The sequence below is a fragment of the Helicoverpa armigera genome, chromosome 8 (assembly GCF_030705265.1).
Source record: "Helicoverpa armigera isolate CAAS_96S chromosome 8, ASM3070526v1, whole genome shotgun sequence".
Lineage (NCBI taxonomy): Eukaryota > Metazoa > Arthropoda > Insecta > Lepidoptera > Noctuidae > Helicoverpa > Helicoverpa armigera.
This window is the reverse complement of record NC_087127.1, coordinates 8,936,834-8,958,767: the sequence shown is the minus strand read 5'-3', so window position 1 is coordinate 8,958,767 and position 21,934 is coordinate 8,936,834. Positions and strand designations below refer to the sequence as shown.

The 21,934-nt window shown below is 34.8% G+C and overlaps 1 long non-coding RNA gene across 1 annotated transcript; it reads right to left on the bottom strand.

Annotated features, from left to right (window-relative positions):
- Positions 1-1,442: 1,442 nt before the first annotated feature.
- On the bottom strand, positions 1,443-3,470 carry LOC135117230 (uncharacterized). The gene is made up of 2 exons (XR_010276723.1): positions 2,842-3,470; positions 1,443-2,689 (listed from the first exon to the last, which is right to left on the bottom strand). It is a non-coding gene; the product is annotated as an uncharacterized LOC135117230 (long non-coding RNA).
- Positions 3,471-21,934: the final 18,464 nt, after the last annotated feature.

Below are 21,934 nucleotides of genomic sequence, written 5' to 3'. Positions count from 1 at the left end.
ATTGGATCGCAGTCGGATGTGAATCGTATGTCACTTAAGTAAAATTAGGAGAATCGGGCCCCTGTGCGTAGTTTTACGTGACAGTAAAAAGAATGTTCGTCAGCGAATATTTTAAGGTTCTCTGAATTGGAAAATTTATTGAGTCGTCGTTGTTAGAAGTGGATCTTTTATTTGCTACCCCATGGCAACTACCATAAGTTACCAATGATTTTTTCCTTGAAGTCGAGTAAGCTATTCTTGCGAAAATACTATTTACCTACATTTCTTGTTAACACATATTTTAGTCGTTTTAAATGGTTTATTTAATACAATTTTAACTGATAACTGATTAATGTAACAACTAAGTATGTAGTTTACTTTTCAGGTATGTCATGTGTTCGTTAATAATTCAAATACTATTAAAATTTGGTTGGGAAAAAGGTCTCCATATTTTCAACGGTATGTTGTTTCGTGTAAAGAGTTAGTTTATTTTTTATTTATTGTCCTTGTGAACAGGCAGCTGAAAACATTATCTATTCGTCTTTTCAATTATTTATACAGACTTTACATTTACATAACTTTATTATTTAAACATATTTGGGGGAAAAATAAATGAGCCGTTTTTCCGGCTACGGTTTTATAAAATACATAATTGTAGTACACCGAAGTTTTAATTAGAGTTAATTACTTATTAATTACATTAACTTAAATGTAACTGTGTGTACTGTAAGTAGATATTTTATTTAGGACGTGGGTGAAACTGGCGGGGAGGCTAGTTTAAATAGAATTGTTTCTTAACACATCAATGATACATACTCGTAGCATGTATTTTTTTGAAAAAAAACCTGTATCAAAGAGATATAATTTTAACGAATCAACTTCGAGACATGACCGAATTTCGCTCAGAAAAGCGACTGATACGTATTTTTCTGGTATTTCCCCAGAACGAAGGTTCCATTTATATGCACCAATATATTTCCGCGATATACATATACCATACATTCCGTCATTATGAAGAATTAAAATAAAATATCACTATTAATCACTCCAAACATCTGACTTAGCGTAATCTCTTTATTGTGATTAATCAACCTCCATTAATTCATTTGCCGAACAGTATGAGCAGAATCATCCAAACAAAATAATAAAGGTAAACAAATATTTGTTCTAAAAAGTTTATACTCCCTATCGACAACGCCTTCAATTCAAAGTTTTAATGAGTAAATAACGAATCGTGATTCGTACCGACTGCTCACTTCGCCGCACTAACATCCATCGTATTTTGAATTTTCTTATAATGAAGTTTTAAAGTAATTATGGATGCCATCAATCTGTGAGGATCATGTTTTGATCTTTTGAACCTGTTTCAGTTTTGGAACGTAAATTCTGATGCTATTTTCGTGAAATTGGATTTTCTGATATGTTTGTTTATTGAACTGTTTTTTAGTATGTACCTTGACGACTGACTTATGCCCGTTTTCACCAACGAATACCTAAATTTAGGGAGCATTTACGGAACACTTAATAAGAATTTCATTTTCACCAAAGCCTAGGTGTCAATTTTAACCTAAAAATTTCACTTAAACTTGGGAGCCCGATTGATGCCTGCTTAAACAACCCCTATCATTATCATTACAGAATACAAACATATTTTGAACCGTTTCTGGCGATGGATAGTGAAATGTACCTTTATATGTTATGTAACACCAAAAATACCATGTTTAAAAAGCAAAAAAGAAAATGAAACGTAAACTTTTAGAAAGTTTAGAAGCTGTGGAGGTTGTGGATATGTAAAATAATAATCATTAGAAGACCACGTACCTATCTTACGTGAAAGAGCAGATGTCTGAGAAATAAGTACGATGATCATGACTTTTTTATAAGATTATAGGTTATCACTTGCTATGAATGCACTTGCTAGGTCGTGATGTCGCTGAGTTATTCAAAAATAGGAAGTCCTGCATGTCCATAAATATACAGACCATAACAGATGCAAATCTGGTAATCACTGATGTAGTTTCGCGGTGGCCGGGACAACTATAGGCCTATTCAGACCTAAGCGGTATTCGCTACCGTCTACGGCAGAGAAAACCCTGTGGGTATGCGTTAATATTACTGTTGATGTTCGGGATGCATGCCGCTGCCGCGGTATGTACTTCTACCCACAGCGGCAGTGGATATCGCTCAGGTCGCTCTAGCCGCGGTATAGTTATCGGCACGGATATTCAGCCCTGACCTTCACCTGCGCAGAAGCCATTTATTGGTTTATTGCCTTGCGTACAGTGCGCAAAGCGATCCCCACTCTTCCGCCGAGAGCTCAATATCCGTGCCGGTAACTATACTTGATACTAAATACCTGAGCGAAACCGGCGCGGTATCTACCTCTACCCACAGCGGCAGCGAATATCGCTCAGGTTTGAATAGGCCTTAAATACCAAAACTGCAGTAGATACCAATGATTCGAAAATGGTGAATATGGAGGAGCCTATCTCCTAGGTGATAGGGGATACCCTCTGGAGGTAAGAAGTAGGCTAACATTGAACATAATAAATTATGTAAATTAAAACAAAGATAGTAAACAAATATTTTAATATTAGTCCTCATATGATGTTAAAAACATTATCATCATCCTCCTGCACCAATTTAATTTGAGGTGGGCTGGGCGCAGCATGTTTTTACACGTCTTTCCAATTTCTCGCACCACCTGAAACTAAATAAATATATCATTTTAACCCCATACTTAAATCCATCAACTCATGGAGAACAAAAATACAATGAAGCCTATAGTAAAACAAGGAACACAGTTGAACGGCAATATCTTAATACACTATATTATTATACACAGATATTATTCACATTTACCTGTAAAGGGTTCCTGTCGCATTAAAACGATTTGTGACTGGATCCAAGCTTTGTTTTTGGCTTCGTTCGATGGTCCCATCCGTTTTTTGTTTAATATTGTGTCTCTATGAGACGTCAGCAATTTCACTAGCTTGTCTTTTTCTTCTGTAAGAAAGGTTTATCCTCGTTTTCTCTTCTCTGCCAAAATAAACTTATCTATTCAACAATAATAAACCCAAAATTAACCTCACTCTATGTACACATACACATCAGTCAATTTGACAAACGCGCGAATGACATAGGTAAAAATTCACCTATAGAAAACCTCTTTACTGTTTTATTGCATAAAACATAGCGTAATGTAGTTTAAGTTAAATTAAAATAACATCACAAGAAAAAAACTCACAGGCTTTAGTAATATATACTCGATAGACGTTTATTTCTTAAGAAGTACAGAAAAATCATTTTATCGATAAAATATCGACTTTGCATTATCGTTTGTAGAACTAGTAATCTGTCACTTACTTAAGGGATCCATGTACAAGTGTGGTGAAAATGAATTTAGGTAGATGTCAAATTGGGAGGAGTCCTTACTAAAAGTAGCATTTAGATAGGGAAACGGTAAGAGGTTGTTGGTGAAAACGGGCATTAGTCTTCGTATGAGACAAAAAATTGGCTTCAGGCACCTGAATAAAGTGCCTACGCGTTATACTACTGCTTCCACTCTAACCAAGGAGTATTGGACTGCCCGGGTAACTGGGTTGAGGAGGTCAGATAGGGCAGTAGCTCCTTGTAAAACACTGACACAAAGCTGCATCCGGTTCGACTGAAAGCCGATCCCAACATAGTTGGGAAAAGGCTCGGATGATGATGACGATGATGCATTATACTACTGATGTACACCAAAAGGAGCTAAAGCCAATTAAATCCAGATTGCTCCACACCGTAAAATAAATAAAAATCCTTTCAAAAGCTACCCTGGTCAAGATCTAAATAATACGTAACAAAGTACTGGGGATTACATGAAGTATTTGAGCAAAGACCTCCCGGAGATAAGTTGGAACAAGTTCTGCATGCGGATTTTGAAACTAGCCAAGTTTCCGCCAAGCTGCAAAATATAGTCTTTTCTTTTGTGTTTATTGTTCAGATTTCACACGGAACTTTAAGATTTTTACTTAAAAACGTTACTTTTTATGTGTAGCTTCTGTACATCTGCTGGCGTTGTTTTTGTAATATTAACGGTTGTCTTTTGTTATCTGCTTTAAGAGTATTTTTAATACATACAGTCAAAAGATTACAAGGAGCTCGCGGCTCAGTAATAACCACACATGTCAATCCGGTGACTGGAAACTGAATCCGACACAGTTGGAAAAAAGCAAACGATGGTTCAAAATATAGCAACGTAGCAACAAACCCTAAAATTAGGTACATATGCTATGTAAGTAAGCTAAGTATTGAACACTTTTAAGATAATTATATTTAAAAAAAGCATTTCACAATCTGAATTTATTTGATAGATAAGTAGGTACAGTCGAGCCAAAAACAAAACCCCCAATACACAAAAGGAGTAGATAGTTTTGTTCTAATTACATCTGTGCCGTTCATCCAGTTTCTAACAATATATTTGGGCGTGGATGAGGAGGCAAGTTCGGGGTTAATTAATTACTGTTGCCAAGACGTCTCCAAGATGGATGGAGGCGACAGCTCAAAACAAAATGTCTGTTCGACCGATGTGCACCGAACATTAATCACATTGATGATATTTTTTCGACATCGGTACTTATGGGGAGAATCTGCGGGTGACACTATCTATTGTCGTCGAGTGTACTTGAGTGTATGTTGTGTATTATAACGTGTGTGCCGGATTTGGTTTGGCACGTTCGCAAATTTTGTGGCTTTTGACGGCAAACTCGTTAATATAAGCATCGTGTTTTATGAACGTTATTAAACTTGGTATTATAAATTAAAGCGTATTTATCCCTCTTTAGAAAAGGTTTTCCATTTCACACTATAATTAATCCATCCATTTACTTTAATTGCACCATGCAAATCAAGTCCAATAATCTCGTATAATTCGATTACCATACTATAAATACGATCCAGAATGCTTAATGCGCATCAAATGACCCACGCAGGGCTAAATATTTACAAGAGCACGCTTGCACGACGGGTCTATGAATACTGCATTGTGCGTGATAGGGCCAATACACACCCAATTGGAATCAATAGGGCTTGCAAGCGACACTTTGGCTGCATGCATTATTTAGCCCAGTCTGTCTGGTTGTTGGTTCTACCTGTATTTTATGCGAGTGTTTTGTTTTCGCATTGTTTAGTGTTCCGTGGTAGAACATAAAGTTAGATAGTGTTTTGTTTTATTTTGAACTACATACTGTGTTTGTGTTCTGGCAGATCTACATTTTGAGTCGTTTTATAAGCCATGTAAATAAATTCAAAAATGTAAAATACCTCAATTTTTAAATACACAGGTATGCAAACTGCACAATTGTTAAAACCAAGAAAATTTATAAACCAAAAAAGCACCCACACTCCAACTAGAAAAAGTTAGTAATAACTCCATAAAATCTGTCCCAGTTTCAACTCTATAATAACCTCGCAGCCACTACTCGAAAACAGAACAACTAATTAATACTTTTTGCTACCACAAAGAATCAACTAACAATGTACCCTTTTATTTCAACGTGCAACACCGCAGCAAGCGCAACAGAAAAAAAAAAAAAACAAAAAGTAGGTTAGAGCTATTTTTACTTTTTTTTAGTCAGGTTAGATATTCGCGCGGTTCCACCTCTAATTCCGCTAGTGTTGTGCCATCGATCAGTTAGAAGGACGGCCACCTTTCCACGAAATACGGACCGGACCGGACCGGTGTTTACGGTTTTTGCTCCCGTAGTCTTTCAAGTTGAATAAACACGACACTATTCGCTTGCTGATAGCTGTTTTACATAGGATTAGGGGTACATTATTTAGGAGTAAATTAAAGCTTGTTTAGTGGGGTTTGTTGTTGTTTTGGATTTTAGTAATGCTTTTATTGAATGGGTGAATAGATTTGACTTTAAATTGCCTTCATCGTATTAATAGTCACTGCTAACTAATAAGCACATTTTGATATAATATGAGGTTGTGGAAGTTAGACTGAATATGAAGGTTCATGTACTGAATTTTCACAGCTATTTGAGTGCTAGTAAACGTACATGGAATAACATACCCTTGCTCCTGTAGGTAGATTGGTTTCACTATTTGGATGATATAACTTTTGGACTGCTCTATTCTGAAACTGAACAAAAATCAAATGTAAATAGTTTTCAGCCGATAACCGCCGCTAACTACAGACTGCACCTGCAAACTTTTATTTTTTGAGTGCCTATTGTTTTTATACAGACCATTGTTTTTTGAAATCCAATTTGTATTATTTAAGTAATAAAAACTGTATAATAATGAAAACATTCCATGACACAATAGTAGTGCATATTTATAAAAATGAAAATAATTTTCTGTGTTCAAAAAAGTACTCTTTATTTTAGTTTTATCCTTCCTTTTATGGCAATTCGTAATCACACCATATTCTGCGTACTCCAAACGCAAGTCCCTAAAACCTCCTATAACGAAACAGTTAAATATTTATATATGGTCATAAAAAATCTATTTCTGGCGACCGTTGCTCTACAATATTGAACAATATAGTTTTATTTCGGCAAAGAGACATTCTGACCCGAGTCTCATGCATATTTTAAATGAAATAGCCAAACGGACCGCGATCTTTTTCTGTACTGTTGGAAATCTACTCGTTTTAGTGATGTGCGTTTTTTATTCGAGTTAGAATATTATTCGATTTTTTCAATTATTTGTTAAGTATAAGTTTAATAAATATGTTTATTCTGAAAAAAAGTTTTAATAAAGGTAAACGAAAGACTATTTTAAAATGTGGTTTTATATTTCGAACTCCATTTAGGTAATTAATTTTTAAAGTTATTCGTAGTTAATCTTCTTTAAGCTGCGTTTTTTTAATAAATTAGTTCGTACATAAAATGTTAAATTAAAGTACCTAAGTAAAATAAAAAAACATGACTAGAAATTATTTAAGTGAAATTTAAAAGCGTCAATGCGTTACGTCAGTCAATCGTAATATCGTAGGGATACCTAATATCGAAATCCATAAAAGAATATTCCAAAAGATTTTCTAAATGAAAATCACTGTATTTATTATTCAAGTGTTTAAGGTTCCTGATACTCATAAATAACTAGGTACGGTGGAAGTTGGTCGTCAATATTACCTCGGCACGTGTCTGAGCTACAAACTTGATGAAGTATCGCCATTCATTGCCGTTCATAAAATATTAGGAACACTGGATTTAGAGCTTTTATTAATTGCACCTTAAATAAACAGATGATGGTCGTTAGTCTTTTTTTAATTATACCTAGTGATATTAAAACAGAATTGGTTTTGAAAATAATATATGGTCTTAAAAATATTATTTTTTTGTTAAATTTTAAACCTAAAAATATTTAAATCAGCAACAAAAAACATTAACTTCATTGTGAAGCAGTAAAAGTCGTGTTCACCGAAATGTCGATACAAAATACAGTATCGATAAGCAACAATGTGTCGCGTCACTAATTTCCGTTATTGTATCGCGTATCTACTGAAAAATATAAGAATGTATTCAATAATAGTATTTCGTATGATGTTGTTCTTTGTTGTCGTAATAAATCTGAATCATATTTTTATGAAAAATAGATCGGTATATGCAAAGGCAGGTCAGATGATAAAATTGAAACTCATTGTAGCAGAAGTAATATTTTATAGCTTTGAATTTGTTTCTATTAGGGTTCCGTACCAGGACGTATCTCATGAACCGTGATAGTTAGAGAGTTGACAATTTCACAGAGGATGTATTTCTGTTGCCGCTATAACAATAAATATTGAAAACTAGAATAAAATAAATATTTTGGGGGGCTCCCATACAACAAACGTTATTTTTTTCTCATTTTTGCTCTGTTACGGAATAACCCTTCGAGCTCGAGTCCGACTCGCACTTGGCCGGTTTTTATTTCATAATATAGCCAATATAAGTACTAGTATATTTCTATGCCTCAAATAAAGTATTAATAAATTGAGAATAGCTTCCTTTCGTGGTTTCAACCGCCTCTCGAGGGAATTTCTTTCATGTAGATTCTCTGCACATGGATAAACAGTCACCAATATGTTTTTCGATTATTAGTACGTAAGCTAGTTTACTTACCCACTACCACATTTCATCAAAAACCATCCAGTAGTCTTTCCACAAAAGAGGAACAAACATCCATACACACAAACAAACGCGTTTACAATTTACAGTAGCGAGTACAACAGTCACCAAAGCATCTTTCAGTTTCGTTTCAAATTACAGTCTAGACGTTTCGTAGATTTTAATACAGTGCCCTCAAAGTCGCTGGCTACATTGAATGCTACCTGACCAACCATAACAATATGATATGCCCTTTCGACGCTCTCAAGTTCAAGACTGGAAATTTATTAGTTCGCGAAATTCAAAGGAAATTTCAGCTTTCTACCGTGAAGTGGTTGAGGAAATGTGAATTTTTATTTGATGATTGTTTTGGTTGTAATGTTATCATGATTTTTTGGTAAATCAAGTGTTGATATCAAATGAAGAGGATGCGGTAGTGGATTGATGAATCAAACATGTCTGTTTTAAAATATTTTACATCGATCACGAAATATTTTAGAGATGATGATGTTAATTTATTTTAAAAAACATTTTTCATTTTCATTTTTTTCAATTAATTTTAGAACAAAATACTGTTAGTGGTAAATAAAGTTTATATGAGCCTTGAAAAGCTCTCATAAAACTTAGAAATAAAACCAACAATTTCCTTGAATAATTTTTGTACAAAAAATGTTTTACCCGCATTCTGTAATTTTCATTCAAAGTGTTACAAAGTTCAAGGTTTCCTTTGAGGAAGGTCAAGCGACTGAATTTTTCATTTTGTGTTGAACTTGTGAGGAAAAATCCACACTTTTCAGCGCCTCTTGTAGAGATAATCTACTTTCTAAAGAACACACCGGTTTTTTCTCATGATTATTTTTGAAAACTTATTTGGAAATATATTTGCTTCAAATTCTGTAGGTACTAGAATATGGTACCTGCTTTATATTGCTAATCCTTACCTCGTCGTTCAGAATAACGGTTAATCCCCTTTCCTTTGTGGCCCTTTGTGCTACAGAAATCAGCATAGAAATAATAATGGTAATGACCCGATCCACTTTTCAAAATTAGCTTTCAAAGTTATCTAAATATGGCATTACAGAATAAGTTGGGAAGTTATTATTGAAAACGCATTTATTACACGAATGCTGAGGTTTCATCGAGATGCCATTGTTAGTTTTCAATAGTCCTCGTTAAGGGACCAAAATGGCCCTGAACTGAGTAACTCGGCCTATCCCTTTTGTTAGTAAACGATCCCTTGATCGATCTCACAACAATGGAACAATTTCAATGCTAGTTTGGTGAGCTTATTTCCGAACTATTTTTGCGAGTTTGGTGCAAGGTACAGGCGTGCTCATGACAACGTAATGGCGCATTTTCACGTAAGCACATATAGGAATGTAATACATACGTACTTGATCCAGAGATATCCACAACGTTACAAACTTAACTTCTTTTGTTTAGATAAATGGTCACATCCACAACACAACCTTGGTCAATGAATCTATGCGACTGCTAAGTGGTAATCCTAATTATACTGTCACGTGAAAGAATGCATCTTCGGGATAAGTAGTATTTTGACGATTCTATATTGCCCACGCAGACGAAGTTGCGGGCAACAGCTAGTACATACATATTTGTATAGATTAAGAACTGAAAGTACAGCGTCTTGTGTCAGGATTAAAAAATTCAAGTCTGATTTTGTGGACCAAAAACTATGACAACCAAGTAGTACCAACTTGATTACCTATGCATGTTTGACTAATATGATTTTATCAATTCCTTTAAAATTAGGAAAAATATAAATAAATAGATATCATTAACTAATATAACTAGAGGTTTTGCATTAAAATTCTTCTCTGTTATTTCACCATAATACTTGACACACTCTAAGTTGTATGAGGACTTTGGTGCAAGTCAGTCGCTACCGCTTACAATTTCCACCACCGGAATAATTTCTAGACAGGTATCAGAAGATCTATGCGCCTATTTGCTGAGCTTAATGTATTACACTGTTTAATCATCCGTCTGTCTAGTAAACTTCCAAATACTAACTTGACGAATGAATGACGTCATCAATATGAAGCTTCTCGGAGATTTATGATAATTACAATTTGTTAAGGCTTTGAACTACATTACCTACGTTAAATTGATATTGTAAGTTAGATAAGTGTCCTAAGTTGACCCATATTTTTTAGTGTTCAGTGTATTTACTGATCACAGTTTAACATATCCAAGCGCTTTATATTAAACAAAACACAACAGCATTCTCGCCAAGGCATTTACAATCAGAATCGAGTAACAAAGCATTCCAACTAAAAACCCCAATCGATACATCGATACCTATTATTACAAACAAAATGAAAGGCACTTAGTACAAAACACTTAAAACCCACTATAAAAGCATCATATTATTACAATTACTGTTCACAGTTATTAAGTTTAAATTGGATAACAATTATCCGAATGAAACGCCAATCAAGCCACAGTTGGCCTGTAATTAAGCGGTGGGCTAGTTAGCATGACAAACGAGTAGCTACCGCGCTGTTATTATACTGCGTAGTGAAGAGACTGCGGTCTAATCGAGTTCCGATATTCGGTTCCGAGTTTGAGTGTTACAGTATCGATTTTATAATTGATATTGATTTCGTTTTTGTGAGTATTGTTTATGAGTTTTGGACTTCGTTTCTGAAATTGATTATTTTGTGTCTTTTAATAGTTGTGTTGTGTGGTTAACTAAAGGTAATTCGAATTGAAGGTTCTTGAAATGATTGACTGAAAAAAATGCTATTTTGTCCATCAATACACAACAATAATAATTAAGTACATATTGCACGATTTACACAGTTAATCACATTTGTAAATAAAATTTAAATCTGCAAATACGTATCAGTAAAAACAAAATGAATAATAAATCCCGTTTTCTAATCCCGCGATGTCGCATCCCTATTTCCCCGTATGTGTACTTACGTCAGCCCACGACCGGTTTTCCGGGATATACGGTCTTAAACACCATTATTTATTAATAGTTAACGCCTCGTTGGGAGCGTAGTAGGATGGCTGACATTTTTAAGGGACCACAGATTATATTGAATCATAGGACAGCGATGGAACAATAAATTACTTTGTTGAATGATGTGGGAATGGTTTGCTGTCGTCTTTTGTTTTTAATTCTATGGTGTTTTGAAGTTGTTTGCATGTTGTAATGGAAGCTGGTTTTAATAAATATGGGTGTGTACTTTGATTATATATATGTATAGATGGAGTGTCACCATACAATCCCAACAAAGAAGCAGAGACAAAATTGTTATGCATGTGTGCGTGTAGGTGTCATTTTACACTGCGCGTTGACGTAAATAATGATACCAGCTTCTACGATTCTCCCATAAATAATGAAAAAAAAATAGACTAATTAAATAAGTTTGTATACATAGTGTTATTCGGTTTAACTATAACTTTATAGAAAATTGAACCTTGCTTGGCACTGCTCCTTTTGTAAGTCTTCGGCGCCCTATCTTGTCGACAGTACTCATGTCCTTGCTGTGGAAGTGATCGGAACACACTACGGTATTTTTCGCTGGTGTCCACATCGCATCTCCGCGGCTTTTTTTAATGCGGTCTGACTCCTAACAGTAGGATTACTTGGAATTCCAAAAAAAAAATGTTACGTCGATGACCATAATTTACTAATCAAATAATAGTAGATAATATTTTGGAGAATCAGAAAATGTCTATCCGAGCAATAAAAATAGAAATTATACCTATTATTTTTTTGCGCAGTGCGTAAAAAATATCCTTTATACATAGCATAAACACGTGAAGTTGGGAAAATGAAAAACAGAAACTGGCAACACTGATACAATATGGCGTGATTTAATAAACATAATTACAAAAAACAAATATTTATTTTCTGGGTCAGTTACCGATGATAGGTGATGTTATTGGCACTTTTTAGCCTTCCTTTATAATTCCGGCAGACTTTAATTGCACATGTCGTCATTTTACCTCTGTTATTTGTATTTTAGTTAGCGCGCGTAATACGTTTTGACAGTTAAGCGGCACGATCTGTTCTGATTGACAGGAAAGCTAATGTCGATGAACAGTACATTGACATTTTTTTCCACGCTTGCGCGCACTCGACGCTACATCTAGACATATATATAATCAAAGGGTGTGTAAGAACTTGCTCTAGCTTCGAAACTAACTAGTGTCCCAGTGAATCTATGGATTTTGTGGTTGACTCCATGAAAATTTGGTTTTGAAATTTTTAGAATATTTATAACGTGACGACAGTTAGACAGTACGTGGCGGAGAATTTCATGACATATAGTGATAGGACGCAATACATATTAATATATCAATTTTTATGAGCAATCTATATTACATTTCAGTAAAGAATAACCCACAATACGCCGACCTAGAAAAATCTGACTCGATTTCTTCCCAGAACTCATAACTTTACTCTTTACAAAGCAAAGAAATCCATCCGATACCCACATGTATCCACATTGAAAGCCTTAATGGATTATCTGTTAGCATTAAACATGTAATATATGAAATGGGAATGTAATACATATTTCCTTTTGTTATTGGAAAGAAGTTCCTTAATGTGGTTTGCGGGATCTACTTCTTGGAAACCGTCGTAGTCGGAATAATGTGACACGTTTTCGCTATATCTTTATGTTATAGGTAGGTTTACAAAACCACAACCTTGATGTTATTTTATTTTCTAAGTAGTTGTTATTTCTTTGTAAATTGCAGAAGGTTAACTTATGCCAATCAAGGATAATGATGGTATTTTGACAAATTTTATCAATTCTCAGAATCTTTTACCATTCCAGGATAAGCTGATAATATACTTTCGCATAACATAATACTTGTAACTTACAGAATCCATAATGAAGACCCCATGAAGTGATAATACCAATATTATTCAAACATTCAACTGAAATAAATCAAATAACAAGCATGAATTCTTCAGTCTCAAGGTCATGTAATCAGCATCCATTGATGCCTTAATCGGCAGACGTAAATCGGCAATAACAATTCTTTCCCTGAGTTCCCACGGCTATACTACCGCGCCTATAAATCTCTCTTGGGCCGGCTAATTTGCAAACGTTACAGGAATTAGGTGCGTTAGGTACTAAGCGTATGTAGGTATGTACATGGGAGGTTGGGTTCGGAATATATTTTTGTAGGTCGAATGATGATAAGAGCGAGTGTTAACTTTTTAACACTATAAATTGCATTTTAATTAAATACTTTAATCAAAACTTAATGGTATAATATAATGAGCAAAGAACGTTTCAAACGATCCGACGGTCAATTGCTTAGCTTCGAAGAAATATTACATATTTTCGTCCCCTAAAAACACTGCCTGACACATATTTAAAAACACTTGCAGTACAACCACGTACACAAAATAAGACGATTACATCACAATCTTCAGATACATTCTAATTGGGGCTCAAATAATAACCCCACAGACACGTTCGCGATTAACAGCATTAAAGTATGTATCTCGCAATTACAACATCCACGACGTGAGTCGGCGCTATTAATTTTATGTAGATTAAGTCAATCCTCTTTGGGGTGTATTCGTGAGGTACCAAGTGGAATAAGATTGCTGAAGAACGTTATCGGTTTTGGGATTAGGTAATCGATGGATTTGAAAAGATACATGAACATTGTTGGATAAATGTTCAGGAGTATTTTATCAGAAAATAGGGTTTATTTACAGATATTAACTCGAAGAGGAAGATGTCCAGGATAGAGCGAAGTGGAAGAAGAAGATACGGAAAGCGGACCCCGTCACAAGACGGGATAAACGCTAAGAAGAAGAAGGGTTTATTTACAGATATTAAGAGTAGATGTACATTTCATTACCTAGTTGTTCGAATCCTTTCGAAATCTATAACTGCCCAATAACAAATTGAATCAAATAGCTTAAAGATATACGAATGAACAAAATCAACATTTAATTTCACCTAGGACCAAGAAAATAACTAAATGTACACAATTACACACATTCACACAGAATTCAATAAACCCTAATCACATTACGAACAAAAATCATTCAATTACCAACCTTTCAAAAGATCGCAGACTGATAAATTACCGCACACAACTAACTACGTATAAAATATTAATTATTAGCGAAAACAATGGCTCACGTTTGTGGAAATAATCGATTCCTTTGTTGTCTAATAGCTTCGGTTATTGTGCACCCAAGAAAACGGTAATTAAAAGGCTTTTCATATAGTGAGCGTCGACAGTAGTATTATTTGAAATCGGATTCCCCCACCTAAATGAACTTCCTTGAAAATATATTTTGTTGAATCGAATGCTCTTTTGATTACATTCTTGAGCGAGTTTTAAGCTTTAGTTTTTAATTGTAAAATGTTTTGGTGGAAACTATATTCTTTGTCATTAGTGTGAAAACTAAAGCTGTAGCGTTATATTTATTGAAAAATAAATAATCATCCTAACAGGATTATAACGTGAATGATGAATCAATATGTAATGGTTGCGGATAGCTAAGTTACAAATCATTGACTTGTAACGAAACGAAATATAAAACTAACTTGTTATTACTCTGCAGATTAGGGGTGTGTAAATATGAAACGCCAACTTTATGTATGTGCAGACATCTTCAGCAAATAGAAATTAGTCTTTGTTTGACACTGAGAAGTAAGCATGCACTAAACAAACTTGGTATGAACGTATAAACTGATGTGAAATTGTAAAAGCAAAGGAAATAATACTTTCCAATATTAAAACAGAAAGGTAATAAAACAAACGAACTTCACGAACGAAATATTTCGAACATTTCACACCAAAATCAAAATGAACATTAGCATTTGCCATTTTGTTAACAACGAACAAAGTTTGAAAGCTACATTATTGCCTTTAACGATTCTTATCAACGAAAAGGGCAACTTTCAAAAAACTCATTACAAAATTAATGAAAACTTTCCGCTTAATTGGTATCGCGATACGGAATAAGGAAGCGATAACAATATTCCAGTTCACTTCGATATCTTAAAGTATTAATCTACACTTTTAAGGTTAAGAGTACCAGGCAGGCTAAAGAGAGCGCACTGTAGACTAAAAAGTCGGCCGAGAGTTGACATTTTTTTTTAAGTAAAACTTGATTCCAATCAAAATTTTCAGTCAGTCTCATAAAGCTAAATACCTGATATTTGTAATGTGCGTACTATCATTCATCTTCATACTGATTTATGAGCCCAAACAAACTATCGGCCGACTAAAAGTTTGCAGTTTATGGGTACCTAAAAAGTGAATTCGGATTGGTCCGCGTAAAGGCGAAAACTTTAACTGTATCATAACCGTTGATTATGCAAATCGCTGGCATTAGCAAGAAATTCAATTTTGGAAAATTATGACTTAATGCCATAGTGGGTCGGTTATTGACCTCTAATAATATGGTATGTATTTTTATTTTTATTATGTGTAACACGTAAGAGGTAGGCTTCTGTTTTAGTTTATGGTTTAGTATGGAAATTGAGCGATACTTGGTAATTTCGTAGTAATAAAACAGGAGTAGGATATTGTTATTATCGCAGTAAATTGATTACATTCTTCCATTAATGTAAAAAAATATATCGCTGTAGTTCGTTAACTTTGACTTACCAATCATCAAACGATAGTAATCAACTTTCTAATATCACTAGATACTAGAATGATAAATAAACCTTCATACTAGTAATTATTAAAGAACATCAAAACTAGTAGTAGGTAAGTAATATTGCTCTGTCCCCGTTTCGCTAAGTAATAACATGGAAATGTTGTTGCAGTCAGCTCTTTGATTAATGAATGAAATACCAAAATTGCAGTAAAACACATATTTCTAGATGATTCGGTTTCTGCTTTGAAAGTGGTATTGAAGACCTGATTGCAGACTAAGATTTGACACTTCAATCTGATTCCTGGCGTTTACACAAACATCTTGTGAGCGGCTGCACTTCATAAAATCGCCTTCGTATTGAACAAAATTATTATTGTTTGCTCATTTGTTTTCCCATTTGAAAGTTTCCTAAAATAGCCTTTATTTAAGGTTACGATAAATATGTAAAGAAACTTTTGAAGGTTAACTGTGTTTACCTTTCATTATACGGAGTAATATAATGATTACGACGGTAATGCCTCAAGTCAAACACAAGGCCTCTTTCCACAAAAACACACGCTCAAAAGATTTAACACGCTGTTTTCTATTTACAGAAAGAAATGGTTTAGACTTCACCAAAATGGCTGTACCATATAATTTAACAACACATAATTATTCGTAATGCCAGCTTTTTCAGTACTGAAATGTTAAATCACTGGCGCTACACGTAACGTTTCACCTTGAATGCGAGCAATTTACGAAAGAACGGTATTATAGAGCCCTCAGCCCTCTCCAAAATTATGAGGTACCTACATTCAACTTATCTGCCCCACAAAGTTTAGGTTTCTTGGTATTTCTAAAGCTCTGAAGCTTAACACATTTCATTCAAATCCATTCGCTCGAACAGACCGAACGTGTAATGGCGACATTCCATTCAGGAAATTTGCTCATAAACTACGTTTTGTCGGTTAAAAGCCACTCACGAATTCTCATTGTTTGCTTTGGAACAACTAGCCAACTCCATAGTTTGGTGGGAAATTGATAAGAATAAGACGGGACTGCGGAAATCTTAACTAAAGATCTTATTCATAAGCTTGTTGTGTTATAATATTGCAGTACAAAGAATTTGCATTTTGGCTGCTTTTCCTGGCGTCAGTTTAGATCAGCTTCAAGTATTTTCGCAGACGAATTTTTTAGCTTTCTGTTTATATTAAGTATCGTCTCCGTTTTGCCGTTAAGGAGTGAAATATTGGAAAAATATTTTTTATGTTTCTTCGCTTTCATGGTCACGATTGGCGTAGTTAGGAATTTATTTTTTGGGTTTAAGCCATAGAGTTCCCTTACTGAATTGTTTAGTTTATAAACTCGACTAGTAAGAGCTTTTTAAAGAGTAGTAGATACATCTATAGGTATGTAAACTGTTTATACATTTGTTAAAAGGTAGAGGCAATGGGCCTGACATATACGAATTTAAAGCGTAACAATTACATACAGATCCAGTTTTCTAAAGATAGCATGTTTATTATTCAGTCTGATACTGATTGGCAGCGTCTTCATTATAATGCAATTATGAGATAAGGACGCGAGAGGGAACGCGGATTACATGCTACGTGTTAACCGTTTAATATGAGCGAGTGGGTTATTATGTCTATGCTTGTTGCTAGTCATTTTCTGTTGCGGTTTCTGTTAGGAAATGGGTGAAATGTAAGTGAAAGTTATTCTATGCTTATTTTTGAATGCTAGCTCAGGCTCGCGTTGTGCCTACGGGGGCTGCGAGATTGTTCGAAAGAGTTACTGCGGCGCTGGTACATGAAAGGCCTACGACAGAACATGATGGGTTTTAGGCACGCGCTGTCTGAATACATGATATAGAACTGCCAAAACACTACCCATTCATGTGATATCTTCATCGAAAACTTTCAAACCATATGTACCACATATAACTAATTATAACTTCGTTCTTTAAATAGCACATAAACGGCAATATCACATACATAGGCACGAAAATAAGAAAATCTCCTCTAAAAACTACGAAGCTTATAACCCACGCCACAACTACATACACAACAAACCTACACACCACATTACGTTATTACGTCGAAAGCTAAAAATCTCCCCTTACAATGGCGCAACAAAAACGCGAGCTTCAATTTAAGAGCATCGGATAAGGAGAAAGCAATCTCGTTCCCCATCTTCTTAAGGCAGGAATAAATCACTGTATTCAATAGGTTTTAATATAAGTTCGTAAATGAACATGAAAAGTAATGTTCTCGTGTTGCAGAAGGCTTGATTAGATGCGGTGCATACGAATGGTGAGGCTTAGCGTATGGAATTGGAGATTTTCCGGGAATCTGTTATGGTACTTGGAAATTATTATGAACTATAAAATATAATATTCAGTGTCTAGAGCACAAAATGAATAAGTGTAAAATAAAATCTACACAAAATAGGTACCAGAGTGTAACAAGAATTGATTTATCCTATGAAGATAGAATATTATTTGGATAAACTAGGCTGGGTTTTCGGTATTTCTGGACGCAAATATTTTGAAACCTAGACTCAATTAATTTTGCTATGTTGACAATGTAAGGTTCTTAGGAATACTAAATTATAACATACCAGGACACAAAATAATTACTCCATCTATGTACGACCAAGGGTCCTCAAACTATCCCGAATTACATCCATCTTTATACACAATAACACAAGTAACAACAATAAGGGAATATTTCAGATACTTCATAAAAGGGTCCTACAGTACGCTCCAAATATTTTGAAGAATAATAACATGGGGACACCAAACATACGGCTTAAACCAGGATATCAAAGCCGCCAGACATTACCTACTTATTTTGTCCCAAGTGAAACCCATGGTCTAAACAATAATAATATGTTTCACTGGCGCAGACCTGTGGTACTAACTACCCATGATCGCAAGGAGGTACGGCAGAGCAAACAGCTACACGGACGCTTCTTCGGTGCTCTTCATGGCCCCGATGTAGACTTCAATGCGTCCGTATCTTGGCTACGCTTCGGTGACTTGTTTGGAGAAACCGAAGGGTTTGTATGTGCAATTATGGACGAAGTTATCCTTACGAATAACTACCGGAGATATATCGTGAAAGACGGGACGGTTGACATATGTCGGGCATGTTACCATCCGGGTGAGTCTATCAGACATATTATATCTGGTTGTTCTCGTTTGGCTAATGGTGAATATTTGCACAGACATAACCAAGTGGCCAAGATTATCCACCAGCAGCTTGCTCTGCAATACAACCTTGTAGACCTTGAGGTACCGTACTACAGGTATGCGCCCGACCCAGTTCTCGAAAAGGACCATATCACGTTGTACTGGGATCGATCTATCATCACTGACAGGACTATTGTAGCCAATAAGCCTGATATTGTGGTGATAGATCGATTAGCGCGCCGCGCGATGATAGTCGATGTCGCCGTTCCGCATGACGAGAACCTCGTGAAAGCTGAGAAAGAGAAACAAATAAAGTATCTCGACTTAGCGCACGAGGTTGTCGCCATGTGGAGTGTCGACACGGCTGTTGTTGTGCCGATTGTCGTTACGGCCAATGGTTTAATAGCCAAGAGCCTCGACGAACACCTCAGGAGGTTCTCGTTGGGAGGCTGGATCAAGGGACTGATTCAGAAGGCAGTACTCCTTGATACGGCACGTATTGTGAGGAGGTTTCTGTCTCTGGGACCCTAACCACCGGTACCTTGGACCCTGTGCCCGATATCGGTGGCAACCTATTTTTTATATTTTTAAATGTTTTTTATTTTTATATTTAATATTTAAAAATGTAAATTATATGTTTGAAAATAAATAAATGACTCAAAATATGTTTCAAAATGTTCTATCATTTAATTTATTAAAGGCGTTTCAAATAGTTCTAAAATAAATAAATGAAAAATAAGATTAATAGTTTTAGTTGCTTTAGTTAATTTGAGGTGTAGTGTACTTAACTTTACCTATATGAATTCTGTAAACAGTTCGTATTTTTCCCTATGCAAAGCAAATAAAAGATAAATAGATAAGGACTTATATTAGATTTTTTATCTCTCGATATCAGTCGGTACAAATTAGCGAGTAAGCAAACAGTCAACATTCGAACTTTATCTCATAGCATATTTTTTATTTGTGAAAAAATAAGTAATGTTAAACGGCCACAGGATCTCATACTATCTATCTAATAATAGATTTATAACGCATATATTCAAACTATACTTATCCTTTTCTAACATAATATATGGATAGATATGATCACATTATATCTATAGCTATAATATAATATGTCCGATATCGGTGCCTTACAAAATGTGACCGTATTAGCAAACGGGATTGTTCCGAGCCAAGTTGGGAACCGGTGGAAGGAAATTCAATAGAACCTTAATTTTCCAGCCCCTATTGATGCACAATGGACAATAATGTTCAGTATATTATTTTGTGGAAACGTAAATTGTCACATTACAAAAATTACTAAGTATGTAATCAGTTAAAAACTAAAATAGTGCACAATAGGTATCTACTAATCTAATATAGATCAATGAATAAATCTTTAGGTAAAAATAATGCAGGTATTCTTCCAAAGATTTTTTTTTCTCATTTATGAGATTATTAAGACCTAGTTATACAACAATCCGCAGGTTTGTAATTTATGTTGAAATTCAAATTTCTATCCAATCACAACGACCCTTGAGACAACTGCTGTTTCAAGTATTCATGACAAGGAGATACCTGACTAGCTACCTAGAAGCAATATAAACTAAGGAAATATTCTAGTATTTTTATAGCACAAAATTAGTTTTACGATAAATCTTCAAAAAGGTTCAAGGTTCAAAATACCAACAAAAAAAAACAATCTTTTATTTTTGTCGCATCTTTAATAGACAAAACAGTTTGATCATAGAAGATTTAAATACTCAATTGATACCTAATAATAGGATAATTAATATCATAATTAGAGATAATGACGTGGTTACGGTATTCGTTAGAGACTAATTAATGTAATTAATTGAAATTGCAGGCGATATTTCAGGCTAATTTCATCAAGGGTTTTATAAATGAATACTTATGATGATTTAAGTTCATAGTCTGTGCAATTTATTTGTTAACTTACTATGAACTTAAAAATTTTGAAGGACACAAAACAAATAAAATAAATATGCAAGAAAGGTTATTTTATTAATCAGTGGGAACTACTGCCCGTACCGGGATAAAATACAGGCTACGTTTCTTGCGGATACTGTAGCTCTCTAAGGGCGGAAGAATTTTTTAAATCGGCAAAGTTTGAATTTATCCATTACGAAAATATTGTTTTTCCTCTTTACAAAATTACCTACAGTGTAAATTCTTCCTTAAACCAAGCATGGAATTGAAAAATATATTTTCTATACATATACACCAACAGATGCACCATGCAACCCAAAACTAAGTTCTTCGTAAGTCCAAAGCATGATACCATAATTTGAAGCCAGCAAGCTCCAGCTCACAATATCAACATCAAAATAACTCTCAAAGTACACTTTGAGTAGCACAATTTTGGCTGAAAATCCCCCAAAATAACTACGTGTATGGGTGCCGAGACGTGTCTTGCAAAATTTCGAGCGTCATATGTTTGTGACTAGCTTTTTACGAAGTTTCCTCTCAACACTGCGCTGGGCAAAAAATGTGGATAAGTGTGGTATGGCTCTTGGGTTGATAGTTCCGTAGGTTTTCTGTCTTGTAGATTTTAGCGTTATTGCAAACTGTGGTTAGTATTGATGATCAATTTGTAGAGGATAACATTGTTCGTGTTTCAAATAATATTTTTTTTCAAAAATACGCTCCAAAAAGGGGCAAAATAATAGTAACAATTATGGACCCTAACGGGTACAGCAGGTAGGACTCAGGAGACTTACACTTATTTCAACTTAGTTTTTCCTCTAAAAACTTGAGATATCAATAGATTATTAAGTTAACTTTTGCACAGTTTTTGATCTATATCTCAGAACGGACAAACATTTCAGCAAAGCTGTCATAGTAAATGTTGTTCTACATAAACAGGCCTATCCAATGATATATATGACATCGTTATTGGTGGGGTATACCAGGTCCCATATATTTGTGCCCATTGTCCTTTTATTACTCATGCTTATGAATACACGTCCAGTGTTTTTAAACATATAAGATACAGAATCTGTGAAACAGGAAGGGTTAGTGACTGCTGTCTAATAAATTTCCCTTAGCACAATTTCGAATATCTACGGA